The 21919-nt window shown below is 37.5% G+C and overlaps 1 long non-coding RNA gene across 3 annotated transcripts in view; it reads left to right on the forward strand.

The window, feature by feature from the left end:
* The window catches only part of LOC130542731 (uncharacterized), a 206595-nt gene that overhangs the window by 65041 nt on the left and 119635 nt on the right, over positions 1 to 21919 (forward strand). For 2 of the 3 annotated variants that reach the window (XR_008957475.1, XR_008957474.1), the window contains exons 5-6: positions 4359 to 4477; positions 10034 to 10091. This is a non-coding gene — a long non-coding RNA (uncharacterized LOC130542731). Of the gene's footprint in view, positions 1 to 4310; positions 4478 to 10033; positions 10092 to 21919 lie in introns of all 3 variants that reach the window. The other variant, XR_008957473.1, reaches the window with a different exon arrangement.

A 21919-nucleotide genomic window follows, 5' to 3' on the forward strand; every position in this document is an offset into this window, starting at 1 on the left:
CACATTCTGACGTAGGTTAGGACTTTGACACATCTTTTGGGGGAACACAACTGAACTCATACCAGCAGTTTTATGGAGCAATGATTTGGAATTGGCATAGTAAGTTCGGAGAGAGCTTCTAAGGCATGAATTAGGCTGAGGAAATGAATTTTGTTTTAAGTAGGTGATAAAGAGCCCCTGAAAATATTCAAGAAGAGCTCACTTCCCTGTCAAGCTCCCACTGAAATGTCAGGAACGTTTTATTTGTTTTTTGGTTTTATTTGTTTGTTTTGGTGATGAAACCATAACATCACTCTTAAATAGGTAAGATAGGAAGAATACATGGAAGGTAGAAAGCAAATGATGTCAGATGGACTGAGAAAAAAACAGAACAGCAACCTGGGATGGCAGAGGAAAGCTATTTTCCCTAAGAGAGTTCTGGATAAGCTCTGAGCTGAATCCATGCAAAACAAAACAAAACATGTGAGACATGGAAAAATCTGAAATGTCTTATGTATAAAAGGTGCCAAAATTTCTATGAACTGCAAAGTCTATTCAAAATTTGCACTGTTGACACTGTTCAGTGACTCTAACTGCGGTGAGTCATCGCATAAAATCTATAATGAGTTTAATTTTCACAGACCACATGTTGAGTAATTGTTCTTGATATATGGCTTTATTATGACATCATTCTCATTTAAAAACAACTTTATTTCTGGAAAACTTCACTGTAAAAATTATTTATCTATAGCCATTTTGCATTAAATTAGTGCAAAATTCTCTCATGAACATATCGAAAGCCTTGTTAGAGATTCTATCACTGTAAATCCAGCTCCACATTCTCAAAGTCTGAATTCTGAATGCAAGCTCTCACTTGAGAGGGCAAGGTACAGAGTCGAGTTTTTATATTCTTGACTGTTCTCCCACGCGAGATGTAAACAGTCAGGATTCCAACTTTCTACACTTATCTCTGAAGCAGACACTAAGTTGACTTTCAAGAGTCAACTAATCTTATAAATAAAACTAGTTCAAATGTAATATTGGATACATTTTTAGTTATTGGAAAAGATACCTTCTTCCCTTTTGGTCTCAAAAATTTCAGATTATTTGTTAGAAATATCACAAAAGTTTGGGGGAAGAAGGCATTGAGCAAAATATTTGATTGTAGTCAATTGCTGAGCTCTTGTAAAAATGGAAAGCTGCCATCTATGTCCTTACTCTTTGCCATGGGATTTACTTCTCTGTAGTGACTTAATTTCAGGAAAGGAAGACTTACTCAGATACATATTTATTTGGCAGTCTGCCAGTAGTGGAAAGAAGGAAAATCTGTTTGAGTAATTATTTGTTCTGACTCATATTTGCTTTCAAGTTTTAATTGAACCTGAATTTAACTGTCTTCCATTCCCCTCCTGATCCCTCCCTTCAACTGAAACTTGAGGATTGGGGCGCCTGGGTGGTGCAGTTGGTTAAGTGTCCATCCCTTGGTTTTGACTCAGGTCATGATTTCACACTCTTGACATCGAGCCCCGTGTTGGGCTTAGCACTCAGTGGGGAGTCTGCTTGAGTTTCTCTCTCCTTCTCCTTCTGCCGTTCCCCCCATGCTCTCTCCTGCTTTCTAAAGTAAATAAATAAAATTTTTAAAGGGAAAGCTTGAGGAGAGCAAATGTAGTTTTCTTTTACTCCAAACAGATCATTTCAAAGTCATGAAGAGAATGGATTAAATGACAGATTAGCATTGAAGAGATTAATACATGGCAAAAATTTCAAGATAGTGGGCCTCAGGTGCAGGCTAGATATATTTCCAAACATAATTCAATAGTAAAAGGGCCCAGCGGACAGCCGAGGATTCTTGATAGCCAGGTTCATATATAGCAATTTAAATATCTCTAGATTGGCTTGGTAGATCAAGGACCTGATCTGTTATTTGGATCCCATCTAAAGAAGACCTAGTCTATTTTTAAATTGCAGAATTTACAGAAATTTCCTCCTTAAGCAGCAGCCTAAGTTATTGAGAAAATCAAAGCCAAAAGATGTTTTTTTCCCCCTGCTGTGAATTAAAAAAGGAAGAATAATGTATTTCCTTTCCCTAAACAAGAGAGGAATAGCCAGCAACTTATTTCTAAAGGCTCGAGTTACAACTTCTCTTCCGACTCTGTTTTGTCAGGGAGAAAGTGAATCATGGTGAAATTTCCCTCTGTCTATAATTACCATGAAGAGAGAGGGTTGCTGGTCTTCAGAGGACATCACAGGTTTAGACAATGAAATAATGCAGAGTAGAGTCCTTCTCCAAATTATCAGGGCAGCATCAACCCACCTCAGGGAGGACTTCCTCGCTTGCCTCCCAGTGATAACTAATACCTGCTGATTTTATTTCCCATGTGAGCATGGGCATGACCCCAAATTTAATTTGGTTTAGGAAAATAAAGCAATGTGATGCTTCCCACACCTGGATATATAGAAGACATTTGCCTTCTAGAAGTCCAGGGAAGGTTGTTATAAGATAGATCCTACATCCAGAGCTGTCCCAAATTTTCAAAGTTACTCTAGGATGTTTGTGCTAGAGGCATAAAAATAATTCTTTTTTTTAAAAAAAGATTTTATTTATTTATTTGACACAGAAAGAGAGAGCATAAGCAGGGGGAACGGCAGGCAGAGGGAGAGGGAAAACTCCCCACCGAGCAGGGAGCCTGATGTGGGGCTCGATCCCAGGACCTGGGATCATGACCTGAGCTGAAGGCAGAAGCTTAACTGACTGAGCCACCCAGTCACCTGGCATAAAATTAATTCAGTGCTGGATTAAATTTGTGCAAATAACCTAATAATAAAATTCTAGGAGGATAGGTGATCACTCAGAAGAGCCTAAAATTTGTTGTTCATGAACTATGTTAATACGCCTTTCTTCTATATTCACCTTTTATCTCTTTCATCTACCGTATTTCTTTTCTTATTTTGTTTGTTTTCTCTTTTATTATTAATCTTTCTCTAGACCAGTTGAAAAGTCAAATATCTAAAGCCAGAAAACTAATAAAAATTAGTGAATGGGGCTGTATGAAAGATGATAAATGGTAACTGGCTCTTGGCTTCAGTGTTAGGGAAGAATATGGAGTTGCATGTTTGGGGTGGGGGACAAAATATTGAGTCCACATGCCCTATAGAAGGAGAATAGTCACTAGTCAGCTGTTAACCATCTGGGAATGTGGATGCAAAATTGCCAGATTTCAGACTTTTTTAAAGAGAAACTGGAAATCCTGCCTTTTTTTCTTTCATGAAATACCCTGCCTTTAAAAATGTTGGCTATCCAAATACAAACTATAGAGTTTCATATTCCACCTACAGATTGGCCAAAGTCAGATGGTGTGGTATAGGGAAATAGATGCTCTCCCATACTGCTGGTGGGAACATGAGTTGAGACTGTCACTATGTAGAACGTTTTAGCAATGCCTGTCAAAATCAAGTACGTACAAATGCACCTATGTTTGACTCAGCAATTTTACTTTTTTTTTTATTTTCAAAGATTTTATTTATTCATTTGCGAGAGAGGGAGAGGAAGAATGTGTGCATGCGCAAGAGCTCGGGGAGGAACAGTGGAGGAGGGAGAGACAGGGAATCTCCAGCAGTGGTGGATCGATCCCCTGACTCTGACTCATCCCACCTGAGCCCAAACCAAGGGTCTGACACTTAACCCCTGAGCCACCAACGCACCCCTTAGCAATTCTGCTTTTAGAAATTTGCCCTACAAACATGCTTGGACACTTACAAAATGATATGTATGTAAGGATACTCACTGCAACACTTTTTTAATAATAAAATATTGGAAACATCTTCAATGTCCATCAAAAGGCATCTGGTTAAATAACTTATGATACATGAAAACAATGGAATGTTATGAAGCCATTAGGATGAATAAGGCAGCCCGTATGTGCTGACATGATATGTGTTGTTAGAAGGAAGGCAAGATATAAAATAAACAGTTTATACCGAACGCTACCATTTGTGTTTTTTATTTTTTTAAATAACACATATATTCTGGAACTTGAAGAATATATATAATATATACTACCTATGCTTATATGATATATAAAATACATATATACATATTATATATATTTAAAGATTATCTGTGGAAGAATATGAAAAAAACTGAAAATGAGGCTTGTCTCTGTGATGGGGAAGGGGGTGGTTGGGAGCAGACAGAGTTGGAAAAGTTACTTTTCACTGTACATCCTCTGTTACTTTTTGGAGCTTGTTTCATGTGCATGTATCATTTATTTGAAAACAAATAATGGAAAAATATGAACAACTAATTAAAAATGTTAAATATTTGTGAGCAGGCCAGCATTGGCTGGGCCACGATTTTGCAACCTGTCCTTGGCCTGCAGGTCCCCAGCTTGCCTCCTCTGCACTCGCCTGAACTCTTTGAGGCATTTACCTCTTCCGTCCTGGGTCAAGATTTAGTGCATCGCCTTCCTCAAGGTCGTCGCTCAGGCAACATTCTTAGGTGAGTGGACCTTCTTCACCTTAGGTTTCCCTTCTCTTGCTCCATTATCTTTTTTTCCTTGTTTCCTTCCACCACAGCCCCAAACCAGTCTTCCCCCAGATCTCTGGTTCTCTTCCTGCCACCAGCTGGGATAAGAACATGCATGTGCCATAGGGCGGCCTCAGCTTTGGTGTCTGACATGCAGGCATGAGTTTAGATGCTGGCGAGCGCTTATAGGTGGTGTAAACATTTCCTACCTTCTGAACCTGTTTCCCCTTCTGAAAACTGGAGAGAAGAATGCCTACTTGACAGAATTATTGTGAGACTTTTAAAAAGGAATCTACTGGGGCACCTGGGTGGCTCAGTTGTTAAGCATCTGCCTTTGGCTCAGGGCGTGATCCCGGGGTGCTGGGATCGAGCCCCACATCGGGCTCCATGCTCCGCTGGGAGCCTGCTTCTTCCTCTCCCACTCCCCCTGCTTGTGTTCCCTCTCTCACTGGCTGTCTCTCTCTCTCTGTCAAATAGATAAATAAAATCTTAAAAAAAAAAAAAAAAAGGAATCTACCAAAAGTGCCTTTAAAGAAGTGTCTAGTCAAGGGCTTAGAACATAAGAGGTGAGCAGTAGCTGTTAATTCATTCCCAAAGTGATTGATAACAGTTAAATTGGCTCTCAATGTCTTAAACAGACATCTATCAAAATTGTTGTTCAGATTCTTCCATCACAATAGAGTGTAAATAATTAATAATAGTGCAAAAAGCACTTTAATTTTAGTGGAAATTGAACCATGAAGCCAAAAGAATAAAGCTCAAATGAATAGCTTTTAAGTATTAACGAAAAGAGAGATTTAGTTGTGTGAGAGAGAAGCTTGGTGTTAGGAGTTTGGAAAGAGAAGTAGTAGTTCCGGGGAGTCGTCTTGCTCCATCTGGCTTACCTAGGAAAGGCATAAAAGCTGTGTCACCGTGGGACTATTTAAGTTAAATATTGTCAATTAAGGCCATGCATCCCCAGGGGAAAAGAACAATATGGACTACAAGTGGTTGTATGTTAACTAAGCTACCTCTAGAGAATTTCTGAAATACACTGAGGATTTCAGAATCCATCCTGAGGATGGAATCTGAGAATCCCAGATTTTTGAGAAATCTCCCGTGCCTGCCAGTTACTATCATTTTCATTATAGATAGAGGATATTTAAACTGCTATCATTTTCATTAGAGGTAAATTACATTTAAAATGCACATCTAAGGCAGCCTTGAGAGGGACAGAATATTCCAGAAGAGCCAGAGGTGGCCTAACCTGAGTAGAGAGAGATCTTACTGAAATGTATTGAGTTGGTGGAGAGAAGAGAGGGAAGAATTTGTGTGAATAAAAAAAATAAATGACTTACTTTGGCATAAGTTGGCAGTCAAAGGCTATAAAGCTAGAACTATTCTAACAGGTTGCATTTTGGTGACTTTTCAAGACGAAAGGCCCAGAATACCCATCTTAAATCTTCGTGCCCTGCAAATGATTCTTGATCCATTTATCACAGAGTTGGAGCAGTATTCTAACAATGCCCTCCAAGTTGATGATTTTAGAGTACATTGTTGTCTTCCAAGATAATTAGAACACTTTTCAGACATTGCTTAGTATAAGACTTTGTACCATTTAAGAAAAAGTCAGTAGTCCAGAGATTTCAGTTTTCCAGAGTATGAAATGAGAGGATTGGACTACAAATGCCTAGCGTCTGAATTCTTCTCGCTTCCAGAGTCCACTGAATGTTTTGTAGAGAGAAAGACCGTAAAGCTGGAGAGTGGAAGACATGTACCTAAATTTGCCTAGAAAGTGCTGACAGAGCGAGGAGTTTCACCAGCATTTCCGGTCTCAAAAACAAGTTCTCACTTTAGTCTTCAATAAAGTAAAACAGGGATCAGAAACTGTTACTGTTTGTTCAAAAGCAGAAGCTACAATCATTTCAAAGAAAGGGAGAGCAAAATTGAAACTGAAACTCTACTTCTACCTATCTGTAGCTCCGGGGGAGTTTATCCGCCAGGAGTTTCTGCTCCCTTGTTGCAAGAGAAATGATCAAACCACAGAGGTGTTTTTCACTGAAGTCCTCAATCAGAACCTATCTGACTGTTTTCAGTAGTAACCAAGACATTTTATGGGTATCCCAAAATAGTTTTTTGTGGCTTTATGAAAGGTCTTGCTTCTTTCCCTTTCTACAGCATATGTATTCATTGACCTCACTTCCAAGAGCTTTAGTCTGAATTGATAACTAGAATAATTTGCACCATTAATCAAAATGCTCTGTGAAATAACCCAAACCCCAAATGCAAAGAACAAAACTGCGCCATACGCAGATGCTTGCTGCTGCTGCTGCTGCTTCTTTTTTTTTTTTTTTCCAAATAATTCCAAAACCTTGGCATCCAGGATCAGATTGAAGGGAAGTGGTTAGCCCCCAAACAAACTTTTATCAGGAGGTTCCATGCATTCTTCATGAGTGTGGTAGGCCATTCAATATTTTAATATACTTTGAAGTTTCAAAGATACTGACAGAAAAGAAATAAAACAGAGGGAATTGTCTTGGCGTCACGCATGTTAGGAAGTTATGTGGGGAGGCATTACAGAAGAGGCCAAGAATGCCAGGGGACTAACACATAAAGGACTTCATACCTCCGTCAGCCATTTTTGCCTAAAATGCTGTTTTCTTACTTCTCAGTGATCTCTTCGTTCATCAAGGCTCACTTCAAATATTACTTCCTGTCAGAAACTCTGTCCCCAAACCGCAGATTTACTGATTTTCTCATTTGTGTTTCTGTTGACATCTTAACACCTCATATTATCGGGTTTTGTTTTTGTAGCTTTATCCCGTGATAGACTCTCAGTTCCTTGAGGATAGAAAACATTTAACTTTGCAATTCTTGCAGTATGTACATTAGTTAATAGATTAGATAATAAAAGTCTAATGAAGGGAACCAATTTGGGAAAAGGGAGCTAGTAGCTGAAAACGACCTAAAATGCTCGCTTCTTTCATTTTATCCCACACATGCTTGCATTTGTCTGGATATGTCTGTCACTGCTTAGATGATGCGTGATCAGACACCCCATCTATTAAGCCATCCTTCAAATGTCAAACTTCGGTTTCTAACACGGCTACACAGTTGTGTTATTTTAAGATTTTCAAACCTCTTTTGCATGTTACCTTATTCAGTCCTTACAACAATTCTACAAGTTTCCAGATGAGAAAACAAACTTAACAAGCATTGGTGACTTGGATTAGAACTCAGATCTTTTGAGCCCTCAGTATATTCCATTTGATCCAGAGCTTAATAATTTAAAAATTTTTATAGTAGTTTGAAACTTATGGAAAAGTTGCAAGAATAGTGCAAAGAACACCTGTGTATTTCACTTATAGTCACTAAATGTTGTCATTTAGCCCATTTGATTTCTCTCTCTCTCTCTCACCTATTTATCTATCTCTCTACCTGATTTTCTTTTTTTAAAAGATTTTATTTATTTAGTTTAGAGAGATAGAGAGCACGAGTGGGAGGGGCAGAGGGAGAGGGAGAAAGAGAATCTCAAGCAGACTCCACGCTAAGCGCAGAGCCCAACAGAGGGCTTCATCCCAGGACCCTAAGGTCATGACCTGAGCCAAAATCAAGAGTCGGGCATTTAATCAACTGCACCACCCAAGCACCCCACTATCTACCTAGTTTCCTAAACCATTTGAAAATAAGTTGCAAACATCATTATCCTTTACCCCCAAATATGTCAGTGTATATTTTTTAAGAATGAGGATATTCACTTATATACCATAGTAAAATAATCCAAATTAGGAAGCTTAACATTGATATAATACTTTAATCAACAGACTTATTAAAAGTTTGTAAATTTTTGCAATAATGTTTTTTATAACTTTTTTTTCTCTTTTAGGATTAAACATGATCACACATTGCATTTAATTTTTGAAATATTTATCTTCCTCACTCTATTTTTAAGACTTCAGGGCATTTATTTTGTAAAATGTGCCTTAATTTCAGTTTGTCTGGTGTTTCCTGATGATTAGATGCAGGTTACACATTTTGGTGGAGTCGTACATAGGATATACTTCTCGGTGTATCACGTCAGGAAGTACCTAACCCGTTCCTATCATTGGTGATATCTGCCGGGTTCCTTTCTCTATAAAATTTTCTTTATAAAGTTATTATTCCATTTCTACTTATGTCCAGGCTTTTAAAACTTTTTAAAATCTCTAGTAGGGTTAATTGTTGTATAGGCCACTGGAGTGCCCTGACTCATAGCCTTGTTCCAGCCATTGCCAAGACAGCCATCCTCAGCTCAGTGGAAACTGACCTCAATCTCCTAACCTCTCCATTTGTGTCCCGTTGTTACTCTCTACCCAGCAGCTGGGATGCCTGTAGAAATGACAGACCTGCCTCACATGTTATATAGAGAGAATTAATGCGAGTGGGGCAACTCTTGACCTATGAAGGAAGACCCCAGCGGATAAATGATACCCTCTTCTATCCCTTGGATGCACAATTCTGAGGTTCCTTCTACATGGCTCCTTAGAGGGTTCCAAAGGATCATGCCCTGGTTGCCTGTGGTCATCTCCAACTCGGGAATGTCTCACGTACTGCTTTACTGTCTTCTGCTTTGTTCTCCTCAATCTTTCCATCTCTGATTCCTGAGATCATTTCTCAAACAATCCCTTGCGTATAAGTCCTTGTCTCATAGTCTCTTCTCTTTCTGAAGGTACCGAGACTAAAATGGTCATGCCTACAGGTTACTAGTCAGTGGACTAAAGAGGTTACAAGTTAGAGTACAGTGATACAAATAGTTATGCGTACTTCTTAGGTGCTGTCCTGTCCAGACCTTCCTTCTTTTCCCCAAAACAAAGCACACCCTCTTTTACACTAATGCCACTCTGTTTAGGCTCTGACTATGCCATCGACGCTCCTCTTCAGTCCAGTGTTTCTCCCCTGCCCACTTCTCCCACCAGGGCAGTGCCTTACCAGCTGTAATCCCTGAGGCCACTGCAAGAGAAGGAAAAGTGAACACATGGCTCTGCTCCACTGCACACACCTCTTCCTCCTCTTTTTCTTGCAACTTTGTTTTCTCTTTCAACTAATTATTTTCATTTTCTTCTTGCTCATTTCTTTCTGATAGGAAACTCATCCTCCTGTGGAAAGAAAATAAAACAGAGAAGAGACGAGACTGCTTTGTAATCCTGTTGGTAGCAAAAAAACCACCCCAGAATATTCTTTCTCTGTGTGTGTATGTTTTCTAGAAGAAAACAGCACCATGATGAAGCACCCAGCAAATAATTTAGTATGCTAATTAAATCAAGGTGGGCCCCTTGATTGGTCTGGGGAATGAAAAGTTTTGAGAATTGGAGAATTCCCTGTCTTGGACATTATTAGGAAGACTGATAACTGCTTCAATTCCAATTCAATTCAATGACATAGATCAAAATTTAAAACTTCCATAATCAATTCCCTCCTTTTTCAATTAAAGTATATAGTAGCTATCTTTAGCTATCATAGAATTGAAGAAATCAGAGATAATGAGGTAATATGATTTTTACATGTTTTCAGGCGATGCAAGAATCATTCTCAATAGCATGGAAACAATTTCTTCTCTGCCACCATGCAGGTATGTGGCTTACTTTATTTTCTCACTGGTTGTGTTATATTCTGTCACATCTCTCTTAAGATAATAAGGCTGGATTGTAGGTCTGGAGCATACTTTTGCCCATGGATTGTTGATAAACACTGCAATTTAATTAAGTTGATATTTTGAACATAAACTCTCAGAGCTGGAAGAGACCTCTGAGAATCCTTTATCCAACCTTCTGCCCAGTGTAGAAAGTCTCTCCACAGCATACCTAACAAATGGCTTTTTCGGCCTAATGATTTCAACCACTGGGTGTCAGTTGTGAAGAATACACAAGTATTTTGTTGCAAAGTTATTAGTCTAACTACACTTTCTCCCTTTTCTCACACTCCATTAGAAAGTATGTGCTGCCAGTCATAAACCAAGATGAAACTATGAACAGAATGTAATTCAATCTTGTGGTTGAGTTGTCCTGCCAGTCATAGAGGTGAATACGTAGCAATTCAGCAACACTCTGTCCTTGCAGAGATAAGGCATATTTTTGGAGACTGTGCCCAGGAAAGGAGAATAAGTAGTCTATGGCACATGGTATGCAAGTAAGCTAACCAGCTCAGATACTTTCAAAGTAAAATTGAACAGGAAGTCACAGCAGATAATGCCACTTTCTTTACTGGTAATTACTGGCCTTACAATTTTAATACGTGGCTGCTACAGATTAAAAGGTAGGTGGCAATTTATGCAACAGATCATTGTTTCAGAGTCAGCGGTAAAGAAGGGTGGCCCTAAGCAATAGATTTTTTTTTTTTTACTGTGAGGTAAGATAGTAAAGATGTTATTAATAGACTAAGACTAAAAGAGTCATGTCTTAATTATCGTCCCTTTTTCTGATTCTCACTTAAAGATTTCTTTTGCCAGTGAAGGACTAGAAAGAAAGTTTTAGGTTTCGGCTGGTAATACAGGGAACAGTAATTGTTGAGTTAAATCAAAGAACCTTCCAAAATCTTGGTTGCTCAGAGTACCAGTGGTCAGATATTTTGCCATTGGAAGCAATAGAGAATAGGTAGCTCATAAAAATGAAAAAAAAAAAAAGTACTTCTTGGTAAATCCATCACTTAATGTACTGGGCTAAACTAAACTGCATAATTTAACCAACAGGCTGACATTTTCTCTGCAAGAGCCCCACCAAGTGGTCATCCACCCTGTGGGTGAAAGTCACAGAAAAACAGATTAGGAATCCTTTTAAGGAAGAATAATAGGACAAAAGATGGATGAACACAAATCGTCCATCTGTAGAGAGATTCGGATTTAGGCTTCATATTTAAGCAAGACATCTGCTTCTCTCCACTATTTGTGTCTGGTAACTTTCTTGCCCTTACTTGAACTATGCTTGCTCTTTGGCCTCCTGACCCCATGAGCTTTGAGTCCTTCATTTTCCCCTAATCAATCAGCCCCCCTCTGTCTTCCCATTTTCTCCTGTCCAGCCCCAGACACTGATGTCCACCACTTAAATCACACTTTCAATATCAGTTCAGCTCTAATACAGCCATCCTGTTTCTTTGGCACTGGAACTGAGCAGGTGAGAGTTTCTGGAAAAAAATAATGCAGCGACAATTGGTGTTGCTGCATATCGCTACTTTCTAAGATTGAGGCCTCAGTTATGGTCAGTATGTGTCTGATCACCTGACACTAGTTATTCTAAATCTTCCTTTTCCTCTCAAATCCCCTTCCTGCCATCAGCCTTTCTCAGACTCAGCAGATGATGGTTCTGTCATTTCTCTGAGAAAAGCCAAAGGCATGAAGTGCCCTCTTACGCATAAGCTTATTGGCATGTCTACCTCCCTTTTGAGTGAACTAAAGGCTCATTTCTCAAACTGGGGCTTGGACTCCATCCCTACTCAGTAAATTCATTATATCAATGACCACTTCCCACCCCCTCTGTCCCCGCCACCTGTCTTTACCTCAGGAAACAAAGAGAACAAAACTTTATCTCACCAAAAATAAAAAACAAAAAGCAAGACTACTTTATCAGTTTGGGGTTTTTAACTATAAGGAAAAGAAACCAACTCAGAATAACTTAAAAACATGGAGTTCATTGGAAAGATACTAGTGTAATTTGTAGCAAAGAAGAAAATGCTGAACAACCAAGCCCCCCAGAGGCAGAAAGCTCAGGATCATAAAAAATGGAACTGTGGACCTTCGTGGTCCATATGCATACAAACTCGGGTTCAACTGCCTTCCCTCCCTGTGTGTCAAACTCAAGATTCAGCTCCTGGGAAGGAATCACTTGATTGGCCTAGCCCGCTAGAAACAGGTGTAGAGGAGACATTCGAGGTGCATTCACCATTGACCTCCTTATGTTCAGTGGACATCATTTCCCTTATTTTCCTTGGTTTCTCTGTGGCATATGACATGGACAAATATTTTCTCCTTCCCAAGTCCTTCTTTTTCTTTAGTTTCTGTGACACTATTTTCACTATTAAAAAAGTCAACGATCTTTTTAGTCTCTAATGGAGATTTCTTTTTTTCTGCCTAAACATTAAATATCGGCTTCACCACAGCTTTACACTTCTTCTCAGATGCATGGCCTCAACTTCCACTACTGTTACAGCGCAAACTCTACCTCATGTCAAAACTTTCTCTTGAGTTTTGGACTGAATTATATACCTGAATATGCAGTAAAACTCAGTGTGTCTAAAAGAGAACTTTTTTCCTTGCCCCAAATCTGCTCTTCAGTTTGTTGAATGGCACGTGCCTTATCAGTCTCCCAATTCATTTCCCTGGAGTCTTCCCTACCTAACAACCCCTAATCAGCCACCAATCAGTCACTAATTGTGGCATCTACTTCCTAAATACTTCTTCTCCTCTTTCCCTTACTTATAACTATTCTTGATGAAAGACTTTGTCATTTCTTACTTAGATTACCACGTTAGATGCCTCAAGACCAGCTTTTCTCCCATATCACACTCCATTTTCCCCAGAGTGATCTTTCTGAAATGCTAATCTAATCTGCAAGATTGGATTTAGTCCTTTATCTTTTAGAATAAACTCAAAGCTTATCCCACTCATTCTGTCTCTGGCTACTTTTTAAGCCCTGTTGGTGGCCTGTTCCTTAGGTCTTTACTTAAAACAACCAGGCTTCCAGTTGGAGGGACTGGAATTGTTTTGAAGTCTTGCTTGAAAGTAAGAGTTTCCTGAGGGTGTTGTTAAATGGTAGATTCTTCGCCTGGCCCTACACTTAGTGAATTGGAATCTCCAGGGGTGGGACTTAGGAATCCGATTCTTACGAGGGGACCAGTTTATGAAATACTACCTGAATGTTTCTAGGCAGTCCTTCTACTTATGTCATTTCTTCACTCTGGAATACCCTTCTCTCTTGTCTTTCAGAGCTGTACCGGTGACCTTCATTTTCATTTAGATGTCTCTTCTTTTCTTTTCTTTTCTTTTCTTTTCTTTTCTTTTCTTTTCTGTGCTCCTATACTGCCCAACTCTGTCATAGTACCTAACACACAGGAAAACAACATTTGACTGACTTTTCCATATTACAACTGGTCCAAGAACGCATTGTTTACCTTTGTTTTCCTAGCACATAAGAGGCAAATAGTAGACATCTGACAAAATTTCTTTGATTTGTAAAAATGTATAAAAAGCTCAATGTATTTTTTGTTGTTATAGATTGTTTTCTATTGCTTTCCCTCTAGAGATAGGCATAAGTTGAACACTATCCAGCTACTTTTCTTTCTTTTTTTTTTTTTTTTTTTTTTTATTTATTTGAGAGAGAGCATGGGTGGAGGGAGGGGCAGAGGAAGAAGCAGATTCCCCACTGAGCAGGGGGCCAGCCCAGGTTCCATCATCCCAGGATCCCGAGATCATAAATAGAGCAGAAGTCAGACGCTAACCTACTGAGCCACCGAGGTGCCCCAGCTGTCCACATACTTTAAAATATCCTTGTTACTATGATTCCTTTAGAACAGTATTATAGGAAAATATTTTTTGATATGTGAAAGTATAGTAATATATTGCTAGAGGAAAAACAGGCTAAGAAAATATGTGTATAATATAAACTTTTTTTGTTAAAAAAAAGGAGCAAATTTGGGATGCCTGGGTGGCTCAGTCAGTTAAGTATCTGCCTTCGGCTCCGGTCATGATCCCACGGTCCTGGGATCGAGTCCCAAGTTGGGCTCCTTGCTTGGCGGGGAGCCTGCTTCTTCCTCTGCCTGCCATTCCCTCCACTTGTGCTCTCTTTCTCTTTCTGACAGATAGATAAAACCTTAAAAAAAAGGAGCAAATTAAATAAAAATGTATACATATATAACATACTGGAAAGATATACAGGGCAATTTTACTACTGTTATATTTGGATTGTGGAATAAGGGGAGATTTTTATCTGCTTTCTACTAGCAGTATATGAATTTTATAATTAAAAGTATTATTTAGAAAACAAATAAGCACTGTCTTCCTCAATCTACTTTGAAGATAGTCTGCACATGCATGTGTCTGTGTGCACGGATACACCCCCTACCCCCACACAACAAGAAACAAAAGGAATGTTTGGGTGCTTTAAGACTTGACTTTTCAATAGAAAGCCGGAAACTATTCCGTAAAAATATAGTACTGTACTGATCAGGAAGGCTTAGGACTACAACGAATATGTAACTATCATCAAAGATAATTGTCTATTAATTAGAGAAAAGGGACAGGTATGTTTGGAAGCTTATCCATAATACACAATTCTTTGTGATTTGTGAATGGATAGGACTCAGGAAAGAGAGAAACTGTTTCCAAGGAGAATTGTGTTCTCATGGCAAATGCTGGGTGGAGACTTGAATTTCTGGAGGGTTATAAGCCAGTTAAACACATGATATTCATCCTTGGGGCAATTTAGTCAACAGTGCAATTAACATCATCAGCTGCCAAAAGGAAGCAGTTTTCTGGAAGTAGATTAAAATAGGAAGGAAGAAGAGTCTAAAAAAAGATTCAAGTTGAACAAAGTCTATTATCAACCTTTAAGTGGGTGATCTTGGAAGACTTTACCTCCTTTTTTGTTTCTTGCCATAGCGTTTCATATTTATTAATTTTCTTTAAATATTTCTGAAAATGTTAGAATTTGCTCTGTGGGGGAAAGAAACGTAATAAAATAGGGATAATTGAATGGGCTGTGAGCCACTTTTGCTCTTTCTTAGCTCTGTCAAGGACATGGTCATTTCTCAAAGCATCATCATTCACTGGTAGAAGCAGCATGAATGGTAGTGATGTTGGCCTGGAGGAAATGTATCAACTTTTCTGCAGGTGGCCTAACCAACCCCAACTCTGCAAATGTTATAAGAAGAAACAAACGATTGTTCACTTGTAAATTTGACTCATAAGTCCACAAATAACAAATAAGAAATATTAATAAATTTAAATTCCCATTTGTTTGGCTGGAATAACAAGCCTTAAGATCTATGTGTCACCTTATTTAGAATTCCAGGTGCACTTGAAATACACCCAAACATAAAGTAATATCTAAAAGCAAATACACATTTAGCGTAAATGATTTTTTCTTATTATATAAGATTTTTTTTTTTTTTCCAATGTGTGTCTTAGATGCCATTATTTTAAGTAAGGGCTCCCGGTGAAGTTAAAATATGGACTCCACAAATATTTATCGTTCATTCAGGCAACTTTTCAGGAGTAGGCGTATTACATGAAATGGGGCAAAAAAACGTGTATTTAAACACCACGTAATTGGCTTCAAATTAAAATATGCAAAGTCCAAACTACTTTAGGCACAAAGGGTTAATAATAGAAAACATGGAAAGTCACAATACTTTAACTAATTATGACTAGGAGATCTTAACACAAGTCATCACTTCACCAGAAAGGTTTGACATTTGACCTTTGATTTTTAAAAATATGTTGCTTACTCTGCAAGAGTGTCAAGTCTTGAGTGATCCAATAGTAAGTAGCTTCTTTCTCCTCTGCTTCCACAAAGCTGGGAATTATTTTGACAAGATTCAGTACCAGGAATGCTTTTTTTGAACAAAAGACCTGAGAATTTTTTTCTTGGCCTTACTTAGAGTTAGCATATAAATGGCAAGCAATGATTTATGATCCATTAATTAAATAGAACCAGAAATTCTATAAAACATTCTTTGTTTTTTCACTTTGGCGGGAATTATAGGTTTAAATGGTTTTATGATTAGCTTCAAAGAACAAGCATAAATAAACTTTTTATGTTAAAAAGATAATCCGAATCTATTTTAGGGAGTATGATGTGCTTTGTAGGTAAAATAGTAAGGCGAGGAATTTGTAATTCAACTACTTGAAGTTAAACTTTTGATTGAAACTAAATATCCAGATGTTATTTTATGTAAAAAACTAAATAAAAGAATAATCAATCATTTTTTGAAATTTCCTTTAATTTAAATTAAACAAAAGCAGAAGTTTTATGGTCTCAAATTTTGTCTTTACATACTTTAAGATCGTCAAGAATTCCTTGTCTGGTCAATCATTGCTTTTGCAGTCAACACAGTGCTTACCTATGTGGGTAGTCAGAATTACTCTCTACAGCAGTCTATCAGACCCTATTTCAGACTGACATAAATTACATTGCTCCTTCACAATTCAGTTCTTTTGGTTTGTACTAACGACTTCCAAAAGTTACATGCCGGTGAAGACAATAGGTGTCTTTAACCTCAACTTAGATGTGAGGTGATACATTACAATGGGAGAAATAAGGCAAGCCTCAGGCTGAATTTTGACACCCAGCAAGCACTGGTTAGTATTTTTTTTCTCGTTTTCCTTATTTTATTTTATTATTTTTTTATTGTGTTATGTTAGTCACCACACAGTACTTCGTTAGTTTTTGATGTAGTGTTCCATGATTCATTGTTCGTGTATAACACTCAGTGCTCCATGCAATATGTGCTCTCCTTAATACTCATCACCGGGCTAGCCCATCCCCCCATCCCCTCCCCTCTAAAATCCTCAGTTGTTTTGTGGAGTCCAGAGTCTTTCACGGTTCATCTCTGCCTCTGTTTTCCACCCCTTCAGGTTTCCCCTTCCTTCTCCTAATGTCCTCCCTACTATTCCTTATGTTCCACAAGTAAGTGAAACTATATGATAATTGTCTCTCTCTGCTTGACTTATTTCACTCAGCATAGACTAACACCAACACCACCTGTCTGTATTTACAGTGAAGTCCAGCTCCTCTTCTGTTTGGGTCCTCTGCCCCGAAACTGGCATAGAAGGTTTACTGCAGGCTGATGCAACAATAGTAGAGTGATAGAATTCAGGACCAGCGTGCATGCATGTCAAATATTTCTAGCCGATCCATGTACATAGAACACCAATCCCTTCTCTAATGCGAAATGATTCCTAACGTCTGTTATGTTTATTAATAAACACTTTGGTGACTGGAGAAAAAGACAGCTGAAGCTAGAAGCAGCTACTTTTGAAGAGCTTTTGAATAGTCTTCCATCTGCTAACTGACTATCTCTGGTAAATGTATTCTGCTTATAGTTTGTGCATTAAAGCTAATGTGTATGTGTGTATCACACGGCCTGTGGTGATGTGTTTTAAGTTAAATAAATATAACGTTCTATCCTAATCCTTCAATGTTTCTTTAAGAATGAAAGTATCTTACAGAGCCAAAATGACATTATCACAGCTAATAAAATTAATGATTCATTAATATCACCTACTACTCCATCTATATTGTCCCTTTGCAGGTAGGTCTATCTGAATTGAGATCCAATCCAAACACACCTTGGTAAATCCCTTGCGTCTCTTTCATTCTCCCACAGTACGCTGACATTCTGACTTGCTGAAGTCTTGCCAGTTGTTGTTTAGAATGTTTGATAGTGTTTGATGCGTTTCTCACGGTGATGTTTTACTTGTTTTCTCATTCCTGCTAATCTCTAATCTAGGAGTTAAATATACAGGCTTTATAAAATTCAAGTTACACATTTCTGTCAAAGTTAAAATCATAGGGGATGTTTGGTATTTTCCATTGGATCACACTGGGAATCACAAATGTCTGGTACTTCCACCAATGGTGATATCAAACTTGGCCTTAGGATTAAGAGGTTTGAAAGCCTGATTCTTCTATTGCAAAGTTATGTTTTTCAGCTTGTGACCAAATATTTTTTGGCTGGAACTATGTAAATAACCACGCTACCAACGGTCACTTGCCTAATCTTTTTAACACCAAATGATAAGACTTGGTTGCATCAATAATCTCATTAGCGTTTACAGAGTAGTTATATTTATAATTCTCTCATTAATTCACAGTTATTAGATGGCTTTCTTCTGGCAAATAGACCTTCTTTCTTCAACTAGGGCTATTTATTCTAGATGGCAGTTCTTTATGGAAAGGTGGACTAAATGTTGACTTTTTCCTTTGCCTCTAAAATTTGGAGGTAATATACCGAGCAGATATCTGCCACCAGGACTTTAATATATATATATATATATATATATATATATATATATATATATAAAATATATTACATTTAATATATATTATATTTATATTATATTATATATTATATATAATATATTATAAATATATTATATTTAATATATATATAATATGTATTTATGGTATATATTATATTACATGTAGAATATAATTCTCATTGTGCTTGTGCCAAAATGGTCATCTGGGAGCAATTATTATGGTATATTGCATTTCCTATTCGTTCCTTGTTATGTAAAGTTCCTTTAGTATCTGAAAATATAGTAATTCACTGCTCTTATTCTCTCCATTATATTTCCTTGTAAGGATATACTTGATTCGTTTACTGTCATCTTTTCCCACCAGGGTATTCCCATGGTGTTCCATGATTTCTGTTGTGTCTTGATTGTTTCATTTGTAACGTTTATTTGATGCTGAGTGGATTCCCACAAACTGCTGATGTTCCAGGGCTGATGTCCTGTTACTTTCCATTCTGCCATCCCCGACACTCTTCTTGGGAATCTAAACAGATCGTGGAACTCTCTTCCAGGTGGTCTTGGAAACAATTTATATGGCCAATATTTGTTAAAGGGTAAATACCAAAGATCTAGCACATCAGGCAGGAGAGCATCTCTTGAAAATTTTGGTTAATTGTGAGACTGACTTAGATTTGACAATACCTACATTTGTCATTATGGGATCCCACTGGTCTGTCTTCTGGTGCTGTGCTGAAAACTGAAATAATTTGTTACACTAGTTAGGTCAATGTAACACATGAAATATTGTGTGGCTTGAGAGATAAGGGCCCCTGTGAAAGAAAATTACCTTGCTTTCCATGTTGAAGAATGTTAAAATAAAACACAGAAAATATAACTAAACCTCTGTGAGAGCTGGTATCAGGGCTGAATCCCCAGAGTGAAGTCTCACATGTGATAGAAACTGAACAAGTGTTTGCTGAAAGAATTAATTTCAACTCATTCATTTATTTGGGAATTAAAAATCTTCTAAAACAACACAGATGAAAGCTGGAAAAATCATCTTGTTGATATCTCCTCTCTTGACCTATTCTATATTTTCTTCTGTAGGAAAGGGTATCGAAGCTCTTTTTCCTTTTCTGAAGGAGTTTATAACACTAAAAGAAGATCTGTTTCTCATCCTTCAACATCAGTTTCTTACTGATATTATTACTAAACTTCAAGTTCACTTCAGAAGTAAATAAAATAAAGGCACTACCTGAAGAAAACACTCCCTTATCTATCATGCTTCAGGTTCTCTTTTTCATGTTCACATATCCAAATACTCAGAAATACGATTTTTCTCATCACTAAGGTATATTTAACCATGTACACTCACTAAAACTAGAAGAGACTGATGTATCAATTAGAATGTCAAGAGAAATATATCTGCCAAAGGAACAGAGCATTATTAAAGAGTCAACATGGTTCCTTTCTCCCTTCCTCCAGCCAAAATCAACAGAAAAGTCTTCACGAGCAGGGAATTAGATTATTTAAATGGCTTATGCCACCATGGCTGGTACTTGATACCCATTTCCATGATGGCAGTTTAACCGTCAAATTAACACAAAGTTCTGTGGTTGTCAGACCCCTCTGTCCTATAGAGAGTGCTAGAAACGGAACCAATCAAAATAAGCCCTTCGAGCTTCCCTTTCATATATAATAAGCACACTATTCTATTCTTATTTATATATTCTTTTCTATAAATAAGGTTAATGTCCTAAGAATTGGTTGGGTTTAAGCTTCCCAAATATGACCATAACCTAATCATTTAATCCTACCCCTCTGAGGTTTTATCTGGGTCACATTATTTGACTATTAGTTCTCTACCAAAAGATGTCTGATCTTATTCTTTACTTTCTTGCTCATGCTATATATAGGGAGGAAAGGATAAGGGGAAATAACTGTTTTCCACAGCATTTTATTTTGAAAATTTTCAAAATTACAGTACAGTTACAAGAGTAGTACAATAAATTCTTGTGTATCTCTTAGGTTTGTCAATTGTTAATAGTTTGCCAAACTAACTTTATTTCCTCTCTTCCTCTCATTTCTCTCTCTCTTTCTCTCCTCTTTAATATTATGGATCAGGAAATGTTTTCAGTGCATAATAATTCATTAGCACTATTATTATTTTGATATTAAGTTGTCTTAAGTTTGGCCAGAGGGAGCCCCTTCAGACTATTCCTTTATGCTTTTGACGAGATCGTATTCATTTATTATATTCTAATTCCTCTTGATTTCATGTCTCAGTAGATTTAACCTTCAGATTTGCTACTGTTCTGCTATCTGCCGCACGTATCTCCTACAGATATGAATGCTTTAGGAATTTGAAATAATTACTTGATCTACTCAATGTCTTTAGGGCAAGATTTAAAATATAAATATATGTATACATAGTTTGATACTCTTACATTCCATGATAAATTATATCTTTTTAAGAAAAATTTTCTATATTGGGGCGCCTGGGTGGCACAGCGGTTAAGCGTCTGCCTTCGGCTCAGGGCGTGATCCCGGTGTTCTGGGATCGAGCCCCACATCAGGCTCCTCCACTATGAGCCTGCTTCTTCCTCTCCCACTCCCCCTGCATGTGTTCCCTCTCTCGCTGGCTGTCTCCATCTCTGTCAAATAAATAAATAAAATCTTTAAAAAAAAAAAAAGAAAAAGGAAAATTTTCTATATTAAATTCAAAGACTAATATTAGAGATGGAAAAAACATACCTCAAAGTGACATTTGCTTCTTGGTGTAACTTCATCAGCAACACTATACTCAATACCTTTTTATAGTGTTGACTGTCTTATGATATTATTTCTTATGAATTTTTACATTAGATCATATGAAATTTAATATACATTCAGAATTCTGAATCCAACTAGAGGTTAAAAAATTCAAAATACCACAGGGACTTTCAGATGAACAATCCAGTATTGGTCAGGAAGGTTAAAATATAGGACTTCGTTAAAGACTTTTCCTGGTGAACAATACTTTGAAGCACTTGTACTGTCCAACGTTTGCCATTCTTTATAGGATGTAATGTATGTCACTTCTTAAGGAAAGTCTCACTTCTATATAGTTCTTTCAAATATTTTCTCTATGTGTCAGTAATGTTTTCACTTTGAAATAGAGAAAAATATTTTCCAGAAGTGGGTTATTCTCATGACATAAAGAATTTTTAAATTCTTTTATCCCATAGAATATAGTTTATTTCATAAAGCAAGATTTAGCTAAAATGTGCAGTTACTCTGAAGGTTTAAGTATGATTTCCCAAGATATCCAGGCAGTCACTTGCTCCCCCATTGCTAAAGAAGTTTTATTTCTAGTCCCAGTTTTTTTGTTTACTGACTCTATTGTGTTAGTATAGGCAAATGATTTGACCTCTATGGGTTTCCTTTCTCTATATGAAAAACAAGGGTTCGGG

The sequence above is a fragment of the Ursus arctos genome, unplaced genomic scaffold (genome assembly GCF_023065955.2).
Source record: "Ursus arctos isolate Adak ecotype North America unplaced genomic scaffold, UrsArc2.0 scaffold_5, whole genome shotgun sequence".
NCBI lineage: Eukaryota > Metazoa > Chordata > Mammalia > Carnivora > Ursidae > Ursus > Ursus arctos.